This window comes from Taudactylus pleione, unplaced genomic scaffold, assembly GCF_031769625.1.
Source record: "Taudactylus pleione unplaced genomic scaffold, aTauple2 ptg000156l, whole genome shotgun sequence".
Classification (NCBI taxonomy): Eukaryota; Metazoa; Chordata; class Amphibia; order Anura; family Myobatrachidae; genus Taudactylus; species Taudactylus pleione.
The window spans coordinates 5466514-5487210 of record NW_028284558.1 but is presented as its reverse complement, the minus strand read 5'-3'; the positions used below and the strand labels follow the sequence as shown (position 1 = coordinate 5487210).

At 39.2% G+C, this 20697-nt stretch overlaps 1 pseudogene; it reads right to left on the bottom strand.

Annotated features, from left to right (window-relative positions):
• The window catches only part of LOC148521619 (uncharacterized), an 89689-nt pseudogene extending 84891 nt beyond the window's left edge, over nt 1-4798 (bottom strand).
• Nucleotides 4799-20697: the final 15899 nt, after the last annotated feature.

Here is a 20697-nt window from a genome sequence, read left to right as displayed (position 1 = left end):
TGCGGAACGCATGGCGCTGTGGCCCGGGGGGCACATGGCACCCTGCCCCCCGGCCCAGCGCGCCTCTGGACCCCTGTGCACCACACACTCTGCACCCAAGTGACTTTGACGTAACTAAGTCTCACTTTTTACTCCTCTTTCTTCATTTTGTTCAGTCTCCTGCAATTTTATATTTTATTATGTGTCATTTTACCTTTGCCTTTATGACATCAAACATACTGTGGTTTCTACCTCTGATAAAAGACCTTGGACAACTAGGTAACTGTGAGCCTACATACTTGATGGGAACATGAAACACTAAGGTGAAGTTCACAATATCTAGGAGCTAAATACGATTCTAGGGCTCTAAAACTAGTCATATTGTAATGCTAGATACACACCTAAATGATTCACTCGCGATCTGAGCAACATTATGATTTTCTCAGTGATAAACCAATCTTGAGAACAGATGATTTGTAGTGTACATACTAGTGGTTTATCATTCCAATCCAAATGGTTATCTGTCCTAAAGCTCGTCACAAAGTTGATATTTTTAAATTAACTGCAGTAGGGTCAGAAATGTCAGACTGATAAGCGGAAATGCATCTACACTTCAAAATGTGCATGATATTGGCTCATTGTCCTCTAAAAATGTCATGCAACAGGTCAATCATCTGATTAAACTGCTTTTAGAATGTAAATTTGCCCTGGGTGTTGTGTGCAAACCCTGATATTGTCAGACAGAGCATTGGAAATTTGGCTATATACCCCGATTATTACATAGAGTGTACCTAGCTTTATTATAATTTTTATGACCAATGCTGGCCAAAATATTGTAGTTTGTAGCTCCACCAATCATTCTGAGTGAGAATACAATAGCACATTCTACTACTTGTTCTAGAGATGTCTACATACTGTAAATATGGGGCAAAAGTATTTTATTTATCCAAATCATACAGTATATATTTGTTTGACTGTGTGTATATTCATTATATGTCTGCATTTCATAAACTAAGTGAGCAGTACTGCACAGACGAATGACAAAATTCCAAGTACCACCCCATTTTCTAAATCCTTTTAAACATCATTGTCTTGTACCATTAGCATAGCAATAGGGAAAGCAGTGGCATTAACCACAGTTAGACAAAGAGCACCTTGGTCACGCTGCAACAAGTATATGATATGTGGATTAATGGTGGGAAGCAGTGGTGGTTCCAGAGGTGGGGAAGCCACACCAACTGCCCTTTCAAACGCTGCCAAAGATCACCAGGCCAGGATTCACTGACAGTTGGTGTGGCTCCCTTCTTTAAGTTTGGACTGTGCTGCAGCCCCACCTCTAGAACCTCCACTGGTGGCAAGGGTACTGTAGATGTGAGATTTGTAGTGTTTGTATGTAAATTAGGCCAAGGAATTCTAGTTCAGGATTTTGCATCAGGGCCCACATGCCTTCATCTATCAAATCACTTCATAACATATCAAATTGCTCAACCCTTATTTCAATCCTCCATCTTTCTCCTATACATTAGTATTAGGCAATTATTCTATTTCATCTTTAATTTTTTTTAAAAAGTGTAATAATTTGATAGCTGATTGTTCAACAACTAATTCAAAGTTTGCAATGCATGTTTCATTTTCTGTCAGTAATCTGTAATACATTATTCATAGTTTCAATATTCAGATGGCTCATCTATAATGGGGAAATGATTGGCTTAATTTTCAACATATATAGTGTCAGCTCCCTATGCAAATCGTGTATTAAGATGGCACATTCTGTTATTTAACATTCTCATGAATTTGTAAATCACACAAAGTGCCATTTGCTAAGTAACATAGGTGTAGTAATATATGGCATTTGTACTTTAATGTTTAAATTATTATCAAAAAGCAAATATGTTTTTAAGTTAAGGTTTCTTTTTCCAGATAGGCAGCCAAGCCACAGAACCACAGAGCATAACGTTTTGAGGGTGTTCTGTTTCAGATACAGGAATCCACAGTTTGGCCTTGTAATAAAATATAATTCAACTCTTTGGAACTGTTTGTTATGTACACATTCATTTTATTTTTTGTGGTTAAATTGGAGTTAAAACACTTTAAAGCATGTTTCTTTTTGTGCAAATAGTTATATAAAGAAGTCCTATGGCATCCCTAATGTTATTATTAGGTGCCATGTGGTCTGGAAAACTGGGAGTTACTTACTCTAGTCCTGCTGAAATCTTTTACAGTTTTTGTTCTCACTTTTATTCTATTATGAACAAAAAAATTCAGAAGCACTGTGAAAAAATGATACACACTTATAGTTAACACAATCAGGGTTGCAAATCCTACATAATAATGTACTGTCAATCACTACCGGAGACTGTCCAAAGTTTTTTGTATAATTTAGAAAAAAAATGTTGAATTACTGTAGGAAAATAAAATATCCTTGTCATAATATATTGGTCTCCTCTATTTATGAAAGAGGCATCAGTCACAATCATCCGAGGAGGATAACTATTCCAATTGGGCCATGGAATGTCTACTTCCTGAGGTGGAACAAAGACAGAAGCAAAAAATTGAAAAATCCTCAATTCCTGGATACGTATACAGTAAGCATGTGCAAATCTTCATATGTACCTAGAAATTGAGAATTTTTTGTGTGTTTCTAGTAGATCTACTAATTGTGGTTTAGCTGTCAATTTTAGACTCAAAACTGTGTAACACCTTGCAATATTTAAATAGGCACCTATAAGCATGTAAATAGTATATTTATAGTTTTGTATAATTTATAAATATGTTTAGTGTGCCACTGTAGTATAATGTAATATATATGCAGTGGTGACAGTGGGATCATTTATTGGGAAGAATGGGACATTGGGACAGCCACAGGGATTGAACATTGCATTAAATTGACTGACACCACCCCTTTTAGGGAAAGGTCTAGAAGACTAGTCCCAGCTGATTTGGAGGATGTGAGGGAACATTTGGAGAATCTAACTGAGATGCATGAAATAACATACTCAGAAAGTCCTTATGCTTTGCCAATAGTTGTAGCAAAAAAAATCAGGAGAGATTAGAATGTGCATAGATTATTGAACACTCAACAATCGCACAGTTCTTGACCAATATACTGTTCCTCGGATAGAGAAAGCACTTAACTGTCTTGTAGGAAGCAGCTGGTTTTCCATGTTGGACTTGAGAAGTGGATACTACCAGATACCAAAGCATCCATCAGATAGAAATAAGATTGCTTTAATCTGCCCATTGTTTTGTTTTCCTCAAGATGCCTCAGGGAATTAAGGGAGATCCAGTAACTTTTCAATGAACCATGGAGCAAACACTTGGGGATATGAATTATCATGAGGTTATTGTTTATTTAGATGATATAATTGTTTTTGGAACAACTTTACAGGAACATAAGTCAACGTCTCATCAAGGTGTTAGACCGTTTGAGGTCTAAATGACTTAAGTTGTCCTTAGATAAATGCAGATTTTGTCAGTCATCTGTCAAGTACCTATAGTAGGTCATATAGTAAGCAGGGATGAAATTGCCACCAACCCATCAAAGGTGGAGGCAGTAATTAATTGGCCTAGACCAAAGAAGCTGAAAGAACTTCTTAGGATTTTGTGGATACTACAGAAAATTTTTACCCCAATATTCTAAGATTGCCAAACCTCTCACTGATCTAACCAAGGATTATGCTCCTATGAGCAAGAAAAAACTGAAAGAACGAGTTGCTTCAAAAGTTTATTATTGATCATCAGGGGAGTTTGGGGAATGGTGGACAATTGCCTATGAAAAAGCTTTTGCTGCATTAAAAACAACCTCACTAAAGCTCCTTTGCTAGCTTATGCTGATCCAAAGTTACCATATATATTACATACAGTATTGATATTCCTTTAATGGGTTATGGGGAGTACTATATACATAAACTCAAGTTTTTATCTTTGAAATGGGCAATTGTTGATCAATTGCATGACTAGCTATATGGAGCCAAGCTTGAAGTACATACAGACAATAACCCTCTGACCTACATACATACAAGTGCCAAGTTAGATGCCTCAGGACATCACTGGTTAGCTGATTTAAGCATTTAGGTTTTCAGTTTAAAATACCACAGGTGTGAGCAATATAGAGGCTGACAACCTTTCATGTATCCCAGGTCAGTCAGCAGAATCAGTTGGAGAAAAATGGGTGGTAGTTCCTGCCTCTTCGATTAGGAGCATCTACTGTATCAGTGTGTGCAAGGTAACAGTGGAACAAGTGTAGCAGCAGTAAGGTACTTAAGTGTCTCCAAAAAAGTAATTTATCCTGTCTACTTGTTGGCTTAATACTATGGAATTGGATGGATTACCTAAATTATCTTATAAACAAATGAAATTGGAGCAGCAGAGAGATCCTGTAATTGGTCCTGTGTTGAAGATAATCCAAAAGAAACATCATTCAATTGATCCTAGTAACCTCTCTAAAGAGTCAATGATACTATTAAAGCAGCAAAAGCAGTTGATTGTGAAAAGGCGTTAATGTATAGAAGACGACTAAAAGCCCATGGACAGGCATATATCCAACTGATACTGCCTCAGATATATCGACCTTTAGTTTTGATGGCTCTTCATGACAAACATGACCATCTAGGAGTGTATAAGACATTTGTGTTGATCTCCGATTGGTTCTTTTGGCCGTGCATGGATAAGGAAGTAAATCAGCATTGCAATAATTGTGGAAATTGCTTATTTAGGAAAACATTACCAGAGCATGGAGCCCCATTGTTCAATATTATTAGTTAAGGGCCTGCCTAGATTTTCTTACCTTTGAAGGGCCATCGGGTAAAGAGTACCACATCTTAGTCATAACAGATCATTTTACTCGTTATGCCACCAAATCAGAAATTCACTACTGGAGCAAAGACATTGTGGGACACGGTTTTTGTACATTTTGGATTACCAGCAAAAATATATACTGATCAATGCAGAGAATTTGAGAGTCAATTGATCCGTGAACTTTGTGCATGCTGTGGGATAACCAAGTCACATACAACTCCTTACTATCCCCAAGGTGACCCACAACCTGAAAGATTTAATAGAACACTATTAGATATGCTGGGTACACTGGATCCTCAGGCCAAACATCAGTGGAATAGGTCAGCTAGTGCATGCGTACAACTGCACAAAAATGGAATCAACTGGGTACTCCCCTTATGTATTAATGTTTAGGCATGATGCTTGTCTACCCATTGATATGGGGGTTTCTGCTAACAACACTTATTTTCGATCCCATACCAAATATGTACAATGATTAAGAAGAGAGCTGAAGGAAGCATATCAACTTGCTAGTCAAATTTCAAAGAAATGTGGAGAAAGAAACAAGAGTTACTATGATAAAAATGTAAAAGGGCATGCATTGAAAACTGGGGACAGAGTGCTTCTGCGACAGCTAGGATTGGCTAAAAGGAAAAAATTATTGAACAGATAGTGGGATGAACCATATGTCATTGTTGAAAAATTACCAGACCTTCCTGTTTATAGGTTAAAACTGGAGAATGGATCAACACCTATTGCGACATATCATTGTCAACATCTTTTACCTATCAGCTGTGAAATTCAGTTACCTGAACCCAGTAAAGAAACTCTACCGCGAAATGAGAAGGAAAGTATTCGCTTAAAGAACAGAACAAGTAGCCATCAACCTATATCTGTGTGCACATTCCCTTATAATGAAAATGGTGATAGAGGGGAGGATAACTATGAGTATAATACTGTAGGGTATTTTATAGAGATAGTTCATCCCCATTGTTAGATGATAAATCTCATTTGGAGAAGTATAATCACCAGACTGGTCATGATATAGGTGACCCTGATGTAGGCCCATCTAATGGTTTTACAGAGGGTAGAAATGTGGAGAGAATGTCAAGTTATGGGGATGTAATAGAAGGATCACTATTGAGTGATTCACCATTAGTCTCAGATATGGCAAGCTTGCTGAAACTAGTGAGGACTCCCAGTGACCGTCTAGTACAAGAACGAAAGCCTCCTATGATATTTACTTATGAAAATCTAGGATTACCTGTAGAAGGGTATGCAGTCAGGAAGCCGATAGTCAAAATGCTGACTGCCAGATTCCTGACTGTGCAATCACAACAGGGGACTAATGCTAGGTGTCAAAATCCCGATGCCTATCATTATCCCTAAGCCAGGAGCCCAACGCCCGGCATACCAAATGAAGGTAAGCTGGACGGTGGCCGCAGACAGCTGCAGAAAGAGAGGGTTAGTTTAGGGACTCCCGGGGGGGGGACTTAGGGTTAGCAACCCCCCCCTGGGAGGGTTAGGGATAGGCTAGGGGAAGGGAGGGTTAGGGTTAGGCGCCCCCAGGGGAAGGTTAGGGTTAGACCCCCCCGGAAGGTTTAGGTTTAGGCTAAGGGGATGGGGGAGTAGGTTTATGTACTAGGGGGGAGGTTAGGGTTAGGCACCCCTAAGGGTTAGGGTAAGGGGGAGAAAGGGTTAGCAATAGTGTATTTACTTACCTGTCAGGATTTTCACTGCTGCCGGTCTTCCGGCATCGGGATTTGAACCGCCGGACATAGGTCCGGCAGCCATTCATAACGATCCCTGTAGAAGTACCAAGGGTAATAGAGCCATACTTTGTAAATTCATGGCCCTATTTTGGAAATGCTTACTAGAGTTTGGATAATTTACAATACTGGTAATTTTATGTAAAAAAATGTACTACAACAGGTTATGAAAAAATAAAAAAAATGTGGTGCTCTGGATCTGAAAATGCATAGTACATCTGTTTCAGTACCTGAGCACCAGGGGGAGAATGTGACACCTTGCAATATTTAAATAGACACCTATAAGCACTAACAGCATCTAAATAATATATTTATAGTTATGTATAATTTATAAATATGTTTAGTGTGCCACTGTAGTATTATGTAATCTATATGGAGGGGTTTAATGATTGCAGTGGTGACAGTGGGATCATTTATTGGGAGGACTGTGGACTATTGCAGTATCCCTGGCACTGAAGGGGTGTCGTTGACAGTTTGTGGAAGGACAGTTGGAGCTGGCTATTGAGCAGTTCTCCCAAGGTTGGGGGCTGGTGCTTACATGAGGTGAGGAGGGTGTTCCTCGTGTTTGAGAGCTGAAAACCAGGAATTGATTGAAGGAGGGATGCTGTGGTGAATGCAGCTAAATATTAGGGGGTGGATTTGGAGAGTGAGTGCTGCCTATAACTCAGGTTTGAGAAGGAGAAACATGAGAGTCAGCCAACCAGGGGGTCTGAGGCCCAGCCCCTAGGAGGAGTCTAGTCAGTGCTACTGTGCCTGTGGAAGAGAAAGAAGGAGACAGAGATAAGTGTAAAATTTGTCCAATAGTGCATTAGATTAAGAACTGCATGCAAAGTAAAGTTCTATTACATTATTTCAAGCCACCAATACCTCAGAATATTATAGTAAAAGCTATTGGATAACACAACAGATACATATATATATATATATATATAGAGAGAGAGAGAGAGAGAGAGAGAGAGAGAGAGAGAGAGACATCCAGCACCAGCTCAGCATTATAATTCTGGCCCTCAGACACCATAGACTCCTGCCTATTGTATTTATGTTCAGGCACAATTGCTAACAGTGCACCAAAGATTATAAGGAATATCTCTGCAGGCTGTTTTGTATCACTACTAAAGCCAATTGGATGAGAAGCGACTAAATTTAAGAATCCCCTAAAAACCTGGATTTTGTAATTTAAATGCATATTAATCTACTAGCATGTGCACCAGCCAGCATGGCCATTTACTTTACCTAGTAAGGGGAATTTAAGGACAGAATATTAGAGGGTTAATCTCTTTAAAGCTTTAAAGAAAACGGGTTACTGGTTATTGATATGTAATTTGTATAGAGTAATATTATGATCTGATGCTCAGCTTAATTGATAAATGTGTCAATGTTAATCTGAAAATGTTATGATTACTGTATTTTTTATTAACCAAATTCATCTTCAGCAGAACAGAGAGTTGCAGTAAAATAACCTATTAGTGTGTAATTCTGAGTATAAACATACTGTAGATGTTAATGTGAAATGAATAATTGCTGTTGCATATTTATAATTGTCATTGGTAGGTTGCCAGTCTGAAATTAAGGTATAACATGACACAAAACCAATACTTCCCATTCAGGGGTAATGGTGCTGTGTCATGCCCTCTAGAAACTATGGACAAGAAAAACTACATTTCCCAGACACCCCTGCGTCCACTTGGGCACTTCCGGTTTCAGTTTTGGATGGAAAAAACGCTAGAGTCAGTTATATGGACTCTAATTGTACTTCCTAGAGGGATGCATTGACGGGTAGGCTGGCGATATGAAGGGAGAGGAAATGGGAGACTAGCTGGATTGTTTTGGGTGGATTGACCTGCAGACTGGAACCGGAAGTGACGTCAGCATGATGCAGCACCAGACGAGGATATAAACGGGAGATCTGGATAGAAACCTCCATACCTTGATAAAGAGAATACTATTTTCGAAACGCGTTGGTTTTGGAGGAGCATAAGAAGGAGCTTTCTGCACAGCGGTATTTTTGAGGTATGTGTTTTTTCCTTTTTGTATAGTGCAACCCAGGATTTTTTTTTTTGGCCCTGAAACACATGCTTCATTTTACCTCACTGCAGACCCCTATTTTTCTGCATATTTGTGTGAATCAAGATACCTTTTAACAAAGTTTTATCTTGGAGATTGTAGTTTTTAATTAAAATGTTGAAATAAATGTACTCTTTTGTTTGATTCTAAACCATTTTGAGTATGGGATTTTTTGGAATGAGAAAAAAAGAAACCCAGATGCATTTACCAACCCTGTGCCACATGTGAGTACGGGTACGCACATCTCATTTCCCATCACCCATGGTATCACATTCCCATAACAGGGGGAGACATTGTCATATAAATACCATCAGGAAAAAGAAACCTTTACAAGTTTCTAACAACATATGTTTATGTAAGTCAGGTGTGTACCTTACAGATTCAGAGAAATACTGGTGAAGATAGGGCGTCACCAATAGAAAAAGGACCCAAAAGATACCTATATGAGCAGTGCCCAGCATGACTTATGTGTAAGTCAGGTGTGTGTTCAGACGAACCTTACAGAATTCACGTTACCTAGGACTCTTTATATAGATTAAAGCCCAGCCCTATGGGGAATGACCAGAATTTTTTCATGATACTATTTCTACTGTAAAGGATACCACACATGGTTCATTATTCTTTATTTACATATTTGGGCGAACTGTTGGGGCTTGTTGAATAATCAAAAATCGCAACAGGAACAGAAAAATCTGTACATCCTTTGAAGATAAGTATTTATTTTGATATCTTAAGAGCAGTCCTTGTGTATATAAGAGATATCACCCATTTTACATATGTTTCTTTGTTTATTCTATACCATTTCTCTAGACTATGAGGGATAAGTCTATTTAGTGTGGAAAGGCAGAAATCTCTTAAGTGCAGCAACGTCTTGCCTCCCCATATCCCCCTTTTTTTTGGTAAGAGAATAGTCCAAACCTCAGGGTAAGCACACAGATTCAATTAGTTGTAGTAGAAGGGGTTGGGTACGGGATCCCGGTGGTTGGGATGCTGGTGGTCAAAATTCTGACAGCAGCATCCTGACAGTTAGAATCCCGCTCATACAGGTGAGTACCCCTACCCTAACCCTTAACCCTCCCCCTAACCCAAACATTTCCAATCCTGCATCCTAACCCTAACCCTCACCCCTGCAGCCTAATGGCGCCCTCCAGGTGCAAGCACCCCTAGCCAGCTGCCAAAATGCTGCGAATTGTGGTGCTGGCCCATACTGAGACTTTTATGGTATGTTCCTTCTACTGCTTATGGAAATTCTGTTGGGCTTCATTTCTTTCACAAACTAGTAAGTGCACCAACATCGGACATTTTTGGATTTTGGTTTTCTCATTTTTATATTGCTTTTTCATCTCCTATTGGTTGGATACTAGGGAGAATAATAATCACACCATTCAATACTGTATGTTACTGTACTGTATTTTATTTATGTTTTTTGTTCACATGTATTGAAAATTTTAAAAAATTGAGAAATTAGAAGAAGAGAAAACCATTAAGACTCAGCATTTGAAAATGTAATATCTTTATTTTTGTTCTTTGTACAGTACAAATAAGTGATGCAATGACTATTTGTTCCAAACATCATTTATAAATTGGGATATTCATGCAGGAACTGGCCTTGGTCTTTGTCATCCTATTTTCTATTCCAGAATCGTACATATTCTTGGTATGTTTTCTCAGAATATTTTGTTATGCACTTTGTAGTTCACCTGTGACAAAGACTACAAGCTGTGCTCCTGAGCTCTGTGACCACATATTGAGGACGTACAGGGTTGCTCTTTGCCTGAAGAACTTAGAGAGTGACAGATACGGTATGTTCAACAACTTCCTGTAGGTGACAAACATTTCACAGACGGTATTATACTAAACAATTACAACTTTTCACATAAATAATCAGCATATGCATATTTAAGGTCTTAACCACAGCATTTGGTCACAGAATAGGCATCAGATCATCAAGCATTTCAGATATTCACAATGGTCTCTGGAGTTTATCAGAGGCTGATAAAAGAAGTGTCATATAAAGAGACAAGTGTACAAGTAAAATCACTTTCCTTTTTCCGAGAAACTGAGCATATACTGTACATCCATTCAAGACCTTCTGGTCCTTTCCTGCAGTTACTGTACTGTGTATCTGCTCACCATTACAGAATAAGGCCAATCTTATCTGTATGTTTGCAATTTGACATTTGCACCTGAATCACACGTACTCTTCTTTAGTTTTAAACCTATATGAGGCACAAAAGAAATATGCACAATTCTATGTTATACTGACTACATAATTAAATGTTTCCTCCACCACCTGCTGTCTCAAAATGGTAATATTTCAACATGCAGTGAAATAACAGTGCATATAGCAGGCTGGATAAATGCTATTAAATACTTTAGTTCTATGACATATTGTACATTTCATAGTGCATAGACTTTGAAGTGTACTGTATTAAGACATAGGGTCCACGTGAAGATAAGAAGGCTAAACAAAAAAGGCAGAGAAAATACCTGTACATTTCACTTCTCTGCCTTTAGACTGCTAGCACTAAGAGCAGGCTAGAATATTGCACTGCCACCTAAGGCAGCACTAAGTGACCCAGCTATTACTAACAAAATATGTCTCTTACCTTCAGCTGTCTTCTCCAGCTTCGTCACCTCTAGCTGCTGTTATCAGCCTCTCCTAACTGGAGAAGCAGAAAGAGAGCTCTTTGTTATTTTGGTCACTTGTCAATAAAGTTTTGTCAAAATAAAAAAACTCTGCTGTAGCTGCACATCGGGAGAGAGGTGAGTGAGAGTCCACACAATGTAGGCAGGAGGAGGCGGAATGTGTCCCTGCTGCCACCGCCGAGTGGTTAACTCTGCTCGGCGGGGATATTTTTAGTGCACATCAAAGTAGCCGCCTGCTGCTTCACAGCGATAACATACAAACCAGGATCTTTTTTTCTAAACGGTAAGTGGAATATTATTATATGGGCCCAATAGTTACTATGTACGCCTTAATACCCCATCTGTGTCAACCCAATTTGTCTTCCCCCACCTTTTTAGAATGTAAGCTCTCATGAGCAGAGCCATCTACCCTCTTGTGCTTCTCCTTACTTTAGTGTCATTTACTTCTTACTCACCACTAGGACACCTAACACTTGGTTGCTTATGTGCTGTTGCTTATCTGTTTGATATGGTCGCTAATGTAGCAATATATATTATCCATGTCCTGTATTGTATTGTTCTGTAAGTCACTTGTCTACAATTTGTTTATGTACTTTGTAAGGCGCTGTGGAACACTTGTGGCGCCATATAAATAAATGATGATAATAATAATAATAATAATAATAATAATAATAATAATAGTTTTCCATTTAACTTTCCTGGAGGTTTTCTCAGTACAGTACATAGCTGTGAATAACTTAGTCCATCATAATGTGGATTAATCTGACAAATAGGTGAAAAAACAATAACTGGAAAGGGCCGAAAATGAACATTTTCACTTGCAATTGTAAAAATTAAGTTATCGGGCCATTCATCAAGAGGGTAAAGCAGGAGATATCACAGATATCACAGATATCTCCTACGTACTGTCCTCTAGCGGAATGTCCCACTGTCCCCATACACTAGTATGGGGACAGAATTCATCAAGCTCTGAAAATAAAATATTTTTGGAGCTTGAGTGTGGGAGCATTCGCCATCTTCAGATGGCGTTTGCTCCCGCTTGTGTATTGCAACCCGCTTCCCGGCTCGCCTAACCACTCCTGTGGTCGTGGTCACAGGGTGGGGTTAGGAGAGCTGGTCGGCACATGCAGGGGCACCTTCTCACTGTAGTTTTTCCAAAAAATACAGTGAAAAGATTGCAGAGGGGATTCGCAGGGACAGAGCTTTATCGCAAGCTCTGTCCCTGTACGGGATTTTTAATAAATCCCTGTGATATTCCCTAAACTGCATTTTAAATGCGGATTGTAGTAAATAGGGCCCTAAATATTATTAAAAATGTTTGTATAACATGTTAAATATATGTATTATTTAATGTGTTTTAATAATTTTGATGTGCAAAATATATATCAAGAAACATCTCTCCCTGAGTCATACCCACCAAGCAGCGAGTTCTTGGATTCAGTTCCCGCCAAGGCCCTATTTGTTTGTAGTTTGTATGTCCTCCATGGAAATGCGTGGGTTTCCTCCAGATACAGTACGCCCACAATCCAAACACACACTGGTTGGTTAATTGTAAGCTCTACTGAGCAGGGACTAATGTGAATTCTAAATATATTCTCTGTAAAGCACTGTGTAATATCACTGGCATCATAAGGGGGGTGCGGACCCAGATGTCACCCTCTGAGCGGAGGGGGTGACACCAAAATTCCGGTCACATCAGTGACAGGAGCCGGGTGCCACAGTGTGACATTCACTTGCAGCACCCGGCTCATGTCATAGAAGAGGAACCGACAGTGCAGACTGCCCAGTCTCTATGGGCAGCCCAGCATCTTCTGCGATGCTGGGCTACCAACGGAGTGAAGTCATAGCGATCGCCTAAGATGCCACGCCCTTTTATATTAGGCCACACCCCCTTTTCAGGTGCAGCCGAGCCTCCGGTGCGCACGGATACTCAGAGTGCGCGCCGGGTGTCACCTCTGCATAATATGTAAGTTCTAAATAAATAACTGTTAATAAATAAATAAGTAATTAAAAGTCCACTCCCCTATTACTTTCCTAGTTTAATTATAAAGTTAAGATTCATTATCATTATTTTAAGAGAATAAATGCTGTAATTGAGGGGAGGGTCAATAATAAGAAGTGAAGTTTTAATGTTTTGTTAAGAAGTGCATCACTATCACAGACTATAATCCTGCAAATGGTCATATAAAGAGCCAGCTGCTACATATGCAGCTGAAAAGCATATATAAACAGTGTATCTATGGATAAATATGGATAAATATGGACAAATAGTCAGGGTCGTCTATTCCATTGGGCTTGTTGGGCAGCGGCCAGTTGGTAAATTAGTGATATTTTTAAAAGCTGGCCGCCGGCGCACTGCAGTCATCCGCTCTGATCCTTCTCCCCCCCCGTAATGAGTACTTACTACCGACAACGAGCACGGTGTTTGGCCCCGCCCCCACCGATAGTTTGACTGTCACTTTCTCCAGGCTCCGGCTGGCTTGCGTTTGGCTCCGCCCCCTGCTGCCCACAATCTGTCACTCATTCTGTCTGCAGGCTCCGATTGTGTTTGGCCCCGCCTCCTACAGTCTGCTTGTCACTCAACTCTAAAACTTCGGCTGGCCGGTATTTGGCTACATCCCCCGCCTCCAACAGAAAACAGTGTTTTAACAGTCTGACACGTTTGTGTTTTTCTAGCCACCCCGGTTAGCTCCCCCAAATGCTGACTAATTGTCACTCACTTTGCGAGTGAGTTCTCTATGTGAGATTAATCACAATTCAATCGCTGCACAGCGCTACTTACACGCATGCGCAATGGCTAACAATCGCTCAATCTCAATATCATCATTATGTCCACATCTGAATCAGGCCCTCAGTTGTGCCATTTGTAAAATAAACAAAATTGTGTATTACTCCATTTCATAAATTATACGAGACAGCTTTAAAAATTGTATCACCGTGCCTGTAAAGTAGAAATATTGATGACCTTTGAACATCTTCATAGTAAAGTTATTATTGAGAATACGAAAGGCTTAGATTATATATTTGAGAGTCACGTTTCAGTGAATTGTATATTGTGCTCATTTTCATAGCTAAAAATGAAGACATGTTAAACATCAACATATTCAAAATGGTACAGTCGTTATACTAAATGAACAAGGAACTGTCTCTGCTTGAGGAGACTTTAACAACTTAATTTTTGCTTGAAAATAAAATGGCACGTTAACTGTGTGACCAGTCAGATGAAACTAAAGGTAATTAGGACTAGTGTGGGGTTAATTTGGTCTATAATTATATTATATTAAGTAAATTAAAATGGTTTCTTTGGTAAATTGCAATTCATTAAAGCTACAGATATTATAAAAATATACTATAAAATTACATGAAGCATGTACACATTAATAGCAGTTAGTAATAGCTTGATATTTTGATTCAAGCAACAGTTTAGAAGAATGTCAAAGGGTGAAGGCTGGCTCCTCACTAGACACATTTCTGTTTTTTTGTTCTTGCCTTCCTGACACTTCACAGAGACTCGTTCTCACAATGCTCCAACACAGCTCGAAATTTCTGGCACATTTTACATTTCACAGCATAGGCATAACACAGAGCCACTCAATATTCTGCTACAATGCAAAGCCATGGAAGAAAGACGCTTCTGTTACAGTCAGGGCATAGAATACGCTACGTACAGTATGGAAATGCTTCATATCAACAATCCATTGTTCTGCAAAATTACTGCACAGCTTATACGCTAATGATCAGCACAATGGTATTTGACTAGGCTGGAAAAGCTGAAATAGAGTCTACGGTTATGAACTATTCTGCTGAGCATCAAGTCATTTTCATTTATTATCAAAACACATTAGCATTGTTAAAGGAATAGTGTTTGCTATACTATAGTATTATACTATAGCATTATATATGGAATAATGCAGCCCGTGCTGTGAATTGTGAGTTGTATTCTATCAATTCACACAAAGGTACTGTATGATGAATAGCAGAGTGTTTTAACAATGGCACCAGAACTCAGCCATGACTTTCAATATGATTTTAATGCACATGTGGCATAAGGACTGATGTCTATAAGTAATATCTGCATTGTAAGTGTTTTTTGTATAATGGATTTCCTGTAAATTGCTTTATATAGAAATGTTATATTGTTAGAAAACATATATAAAAAGTAATAATAATCCCCCCCCACGGCACATTCATGTGACTTGTAGGGTGCCCAGAATGGCACCCTGCAGCCAGTAGGGCTACAACAGAGCACATTGGAGCATTCAAGGGACACTCCAGGCAGCACCCTAGAGCCTGTGAAGCTTCCCGAAGTGTTATTAGGACTTCCTAGAGCCAGCAGCCCCGCCCCCTTGTTATGACATCATAGGTTTAAGGGACGGGCTATGTACTGCCGCCCTGTTATGGCGCTGATACATACATACATGCATATATTACTACATACCCCTTTTCCATATTGACTGCTCATCTGTTTTCAGGACAATATGAGAGCATTCAGTGTACACATTTTTGTGTGCACGGTTCAGCAAGCAAAACATCATTACACATTACTGCCTTGTGGGGGTAATTTTCAGGAGGGTGATACAGCTTGACAAAATGTCACCAATCTACGGTATAAAAGTGCCCAAAAGGACATTCAAGTTTGTAGATAATTATTGTATTTATGCAATGGCATGGTTCCATGTAATTTCTGGGATGATGTTTTGACCTTTCCCTGTAATTCACTTTTACTTTTTGGATTTTTCTTATGTCTTTTCTTCTTTTGTTACAACATTAATTATTAAAGAAAGGGGACATCAGACATCTGTTCCTAAATTACCCGTAAATTGGGCAATGACACATTCATTAAGATCCCCTTGTGACAAGCATTGCTTTCTGAGGTGCTTAGTCATGTGGATGTTCCTTATACTTGCCTGCTATCAGCAAAAAAAAAAATCATAAAGAAATATCACAGAACTTGGTCAAGGGGGGAAGGGTAACTGGGTGCTGCTGGAGTCGGGGTGTTGGTAGAGGGGCGAGTGTGTATCTTGGTGGTGCTGGTGTTGATCCTAGGCATTGGTAGGGTGGGTATGGGTGCCTCGGTGCTGCTGACATTGGGGTGTTGGGTGGGATGAGTGTAACTCTGGGTGCTGCTGAGGTAGTGGTGTTAGGCGTGGGAGTGTAATTCTTTGTGCTGTAGAGGTTCAGGTGTTGTTAGGTTGGAAGTGTATCTGTGGTTGCTGCTGGGGTTGGGGTGTTGGTTGGGGTAAATATAACTTTGGGTGCTGCGGATGGTCTGGTGCTGGTAGGAAAAGGAGTGTGTCTCTGAGTGCTACTTAGGTTGGGGTGAGTGTAACTCTGGGTGCTGCTGAGATTTCGGTGTTGGTTGGGTTTGTCTCTGGGTGCTGCTGAGGTTGCAGTGTTGGTCTGGGGGTGAGTGTAACTCTAGATGTTGCTTAGGTTGGGGTGAGTGTAACTCTAGATGTTGCTTAGGTTGGGGTGAGTGTAACTCTAGATGTTGCTTAGGTTGGGGTGAGTGTAACTCTGGGTGCTGCTGAGGTTAGGGTATTGTTCGGATTTTTCTCTGGGTGCTGATGAGGTTGTAACGTTGGTGGTGGGGGCAACTTATGCCCCTTTATGCTGCTGGTACCATCAAAAAGCAGAAGTAACTCAGTAGCTGTTAATATCATTATAATTTACAGTAAATTATCTAATTTCATACCAAAGTAATTAATATCAGTATAAAAAGTGAATGATAGGGACTTTGTTTTTGAATGGTTAGTTTTGTATGATGTCCTCACTACAGTGTGCATTAGGAAAACTTGTATATTATAAGAAACACCTGATATTCCTGTAGCCTTTATAAAATAACTCATTTTAGAGCATTGTGCTTTTACTAGGTTTCATAACTCCACTGTGACTTCTAATATCCTTATATTAGGGAGTGGATTATTTTATATATCAATGCTTGGGTTGTGACTGAGTTGCTAGACTCTTTTATTTGATATAGTCCTATTCATCATAATGGGTAGAAAGGGAAAGGGAATCTTTACTGTGATACCCTAACAAGTTAAATAGTTATATTTATTTATTCAACACACAGAAAAAAGCTAAAATGCAATGGTTTGCCAATCTGAAACTTTAACTACATACATTGCTTATGAACAGCAATGTGTTATCACAATTATGGGAGTGTCAAGGGTGTGTCTTCAATGGTGGCAGCATTTCCAATTGCACATCCACAGCCTCAGAGGCCATGTTTGGAAGTATTCTAAGATGAATAGGCTGAGTAACACCTAGGCTACCCCAAGTGCCGATGGTGCATTTGATGGTGCGCCAGTGGTGGAGTGTTTGCAATCCTTGTCACAGTTGCACCTACTCTAGCATTGGCACACCATAAAATCCTAGAATCATTTTGCCGCTCTCTACCACAGATTTTCCTATCACAATGTAAGTATAACACTACTGTACTGGTACATTTCTATTTTTTTAAATCTTGTGGTATAGTCGATTAAGATGATTCCATTTGCTGTATATTGCATGACAAAGTGTCAATAAAACAAAATAATTTATGAACAATGCTAAACAATGCTTACTGTGAGACATGGCTTTCCATTTAAACTTTTAGTACTACACAATATGGTGTGTGGGAGATATAAATATATGTATATCTGTAGATTCGACCGGCACTCCAAGCAACTATAGTAATACACGGGTACTCACCCATGCAGCCAGGACCGCACACATAGAATTCCAACAAGTAGGAGGCACTCCAGGGTTTTAATAGCTATCAGTCAGGACCATTCCTTATTCCGACGTTTCAGAAATGTAATATTTATTTTCTCAAGGATACACAAAATAATTAGGTGCTTACCTTATAAAGCTTATCACCCATGTGAGAACCATGCCAGACCCAGCTCCCTCAGCTTCCCATGTTGTGCACGATGATGTCACATGCCAGTAGGCGGGACCTCTAACACACTGCACAACGCAGAAACGTTGCTAGGGAGAAAACATCAGCACATAAGCAATAGTGACAAACCCACCACCAACATAGTAAATAGAAACAAAGCATGTAAGAAAGCAATGGCAAAATCACATCTACAGTATAAAAACATATACAATGCATCACAAACAATTCAGAGATAATATTATATGCCTGTCACTTTCTATTAAACATATCTGCATAATACATACTTTTAAACACCCTGAAAATATAAATACTGACACATATAACACCATACTCTAAAAGATTATGGTATATGGTAAATAAATATATTAACAATGAAAATACAATGCAAAAAAAATACTTCAAGCCCCAGAGTTAAATAAAGCTGGATAAAATCAACTGTTCATTTAAACCAAAGGGGACGATAGTATTAAAATAAATTTCCAGCGGGACTCCAATTGAAGCAATCTCTATCTCCACCACGAGCTGAACAAGGTATCTGATCTATCAATTTATATCTTAAAGTGGCTAAAGAGTGCCTAGCACTAGAAAAATGTTTCATAACAGGTTGTTCCACCTCTTTTCCTTCCAAAGCCAATCTAATGGAAGAACAGTGCTGTACAGCACATTCCTTGAAACTGCAGATCGTCTTGCCTATATAGGCTAAACCATACCGACATTTGATAATATAGATAACAAACTTACCAGTGCACGCTAATGTATGTTTAATAGGTACCTTTTTTCCAGAATGTGAGTGCTTTACATAATGTAGTTACCTGTATCAAGATACCGGCACCCTGTACATTTGTAACTCCCTAGGGGTCTGCTCAAAGAATGCCTAGATTGAGTCTAGGTCCAACTAGTAATACCGTTATGTACCAACCAGTCTTTTAGGTTTCTACCCCTTTTGTAACAAGCAAGTAAGTTGATATCTTTGGAACACGGTAGAGATTTGTCCGATTTAATGATGTACCAAGATTGCTTAGAGGTTTTACTAACCAGACGACTCGTTGTAGAATACTTGGGGCCGGATTCAATTAGGTGCTAAATCGGCCGATAATTAGATAGTGTAAAACAGGCGAAAAGTTTTCACCACTTCAGACCAGGTGAAAAAAAAAGCAAAATACCTATTTTTGGCTAAAAATGTGGGGATTTCTTTCAGAACCATTTGGACACTCCCCATAATGATACATTTGCACAAAAGTTTTTTGTAATTTGGTGAAAAATTATTGGTCAAATTTTGAGTGAAAAAAAAAAATCTATGAAAATGGGTTTAACGTATTGGGTCTGGTATTTCGGGGGGCTATATAGATGTATCAAGTGTTTTAAAACTTGCATGTGGTTGCAGCAGGCACTTATTTAATGGTTTTTAAAAGTGCGCTTTTACAACTTGAAAATATACTTGCACCAATTTTAACATACTGATACTGTACCCCCAATTTACATGGAAAAATAATTTTGTGGAAAAAAATAGCTTTCTATCATTTTTTAACACTTTTCATATATGCAAATTACCACCAACCGACGCAATTTAAATACCCTTAATACTTTTATTACGGTCAATAACACACTTCTAAATTAATTCCAATGTACGACAGCCATTTTTGGGAGTACAGACACAATTTCCTGCATGTCCTGACTTTTTAGTCTGTTTTCGCCTGATTTTTTTCACACCTACAGTACCCATTTTTGTCTGTTTTGGGAATCGCCCAATTTCACTAGCAAAATCGCAGATTTTATCGCCGCTAATTGAATATTGCCCTTGGTGACCAAAGGAAATATATAATCTGCTGCGTGTTCTTTCAATTATCCTTGAGACAGACTTCTCTGGGTATAGATAGAGCTTTTATTTTGGCAGCCTCCACTTCGCATCTACTATAATCTCTCTCCAAAAATTTATTTGACATCAACCCCTTCCATTCATTATCATTCGGAATTCTACATATGTGTTGGAACTGTAAAAAAGGTAACCCTTAGTCATCAAATAAGGATGATGGCTCCTTGTGTGTTCTAAGGTATTCATGACAGTGGGTGTAGTATAGAGGCATGTTCGTATTTTATGATCAACCACTGCAATGTTGACATCAAGGAAATTAACTGCCTTCTCATTACACGTATATGTAAATTTGATGGTTTCATCCATTGTGTTAATGATTTACATCTGTGATTCAAATTCTTCAGCAGGACCACTCCAAAACATTAGGATATCATCTATAAAGTGCATGTAAAAAATTAGTTTGTCTGCAAACACTACCTTCCCATCTTGGTGTGTGGGAGATATAAACATAATTATATATATATGTGGGATGTAGTCAGGATACCGGCGGCTGCTATCCTGACACTGAAAGCCCCCGGGAGATTTAGGATTAGGCATGGGGAAGGGGGATTAGGGTTAGGCACCTCTAGGTGGAGGCTAGGGTTAGGTTTAGGGTGCAGGAAGGAGGGGTTGGGTTTAGGCACCAATGTGGGAAGATTAGGATTAGGCACTAAGGGGGGAGGTTAGGGTTAGCACCACTAAGGGAGGGTTAGGGTAGGGTA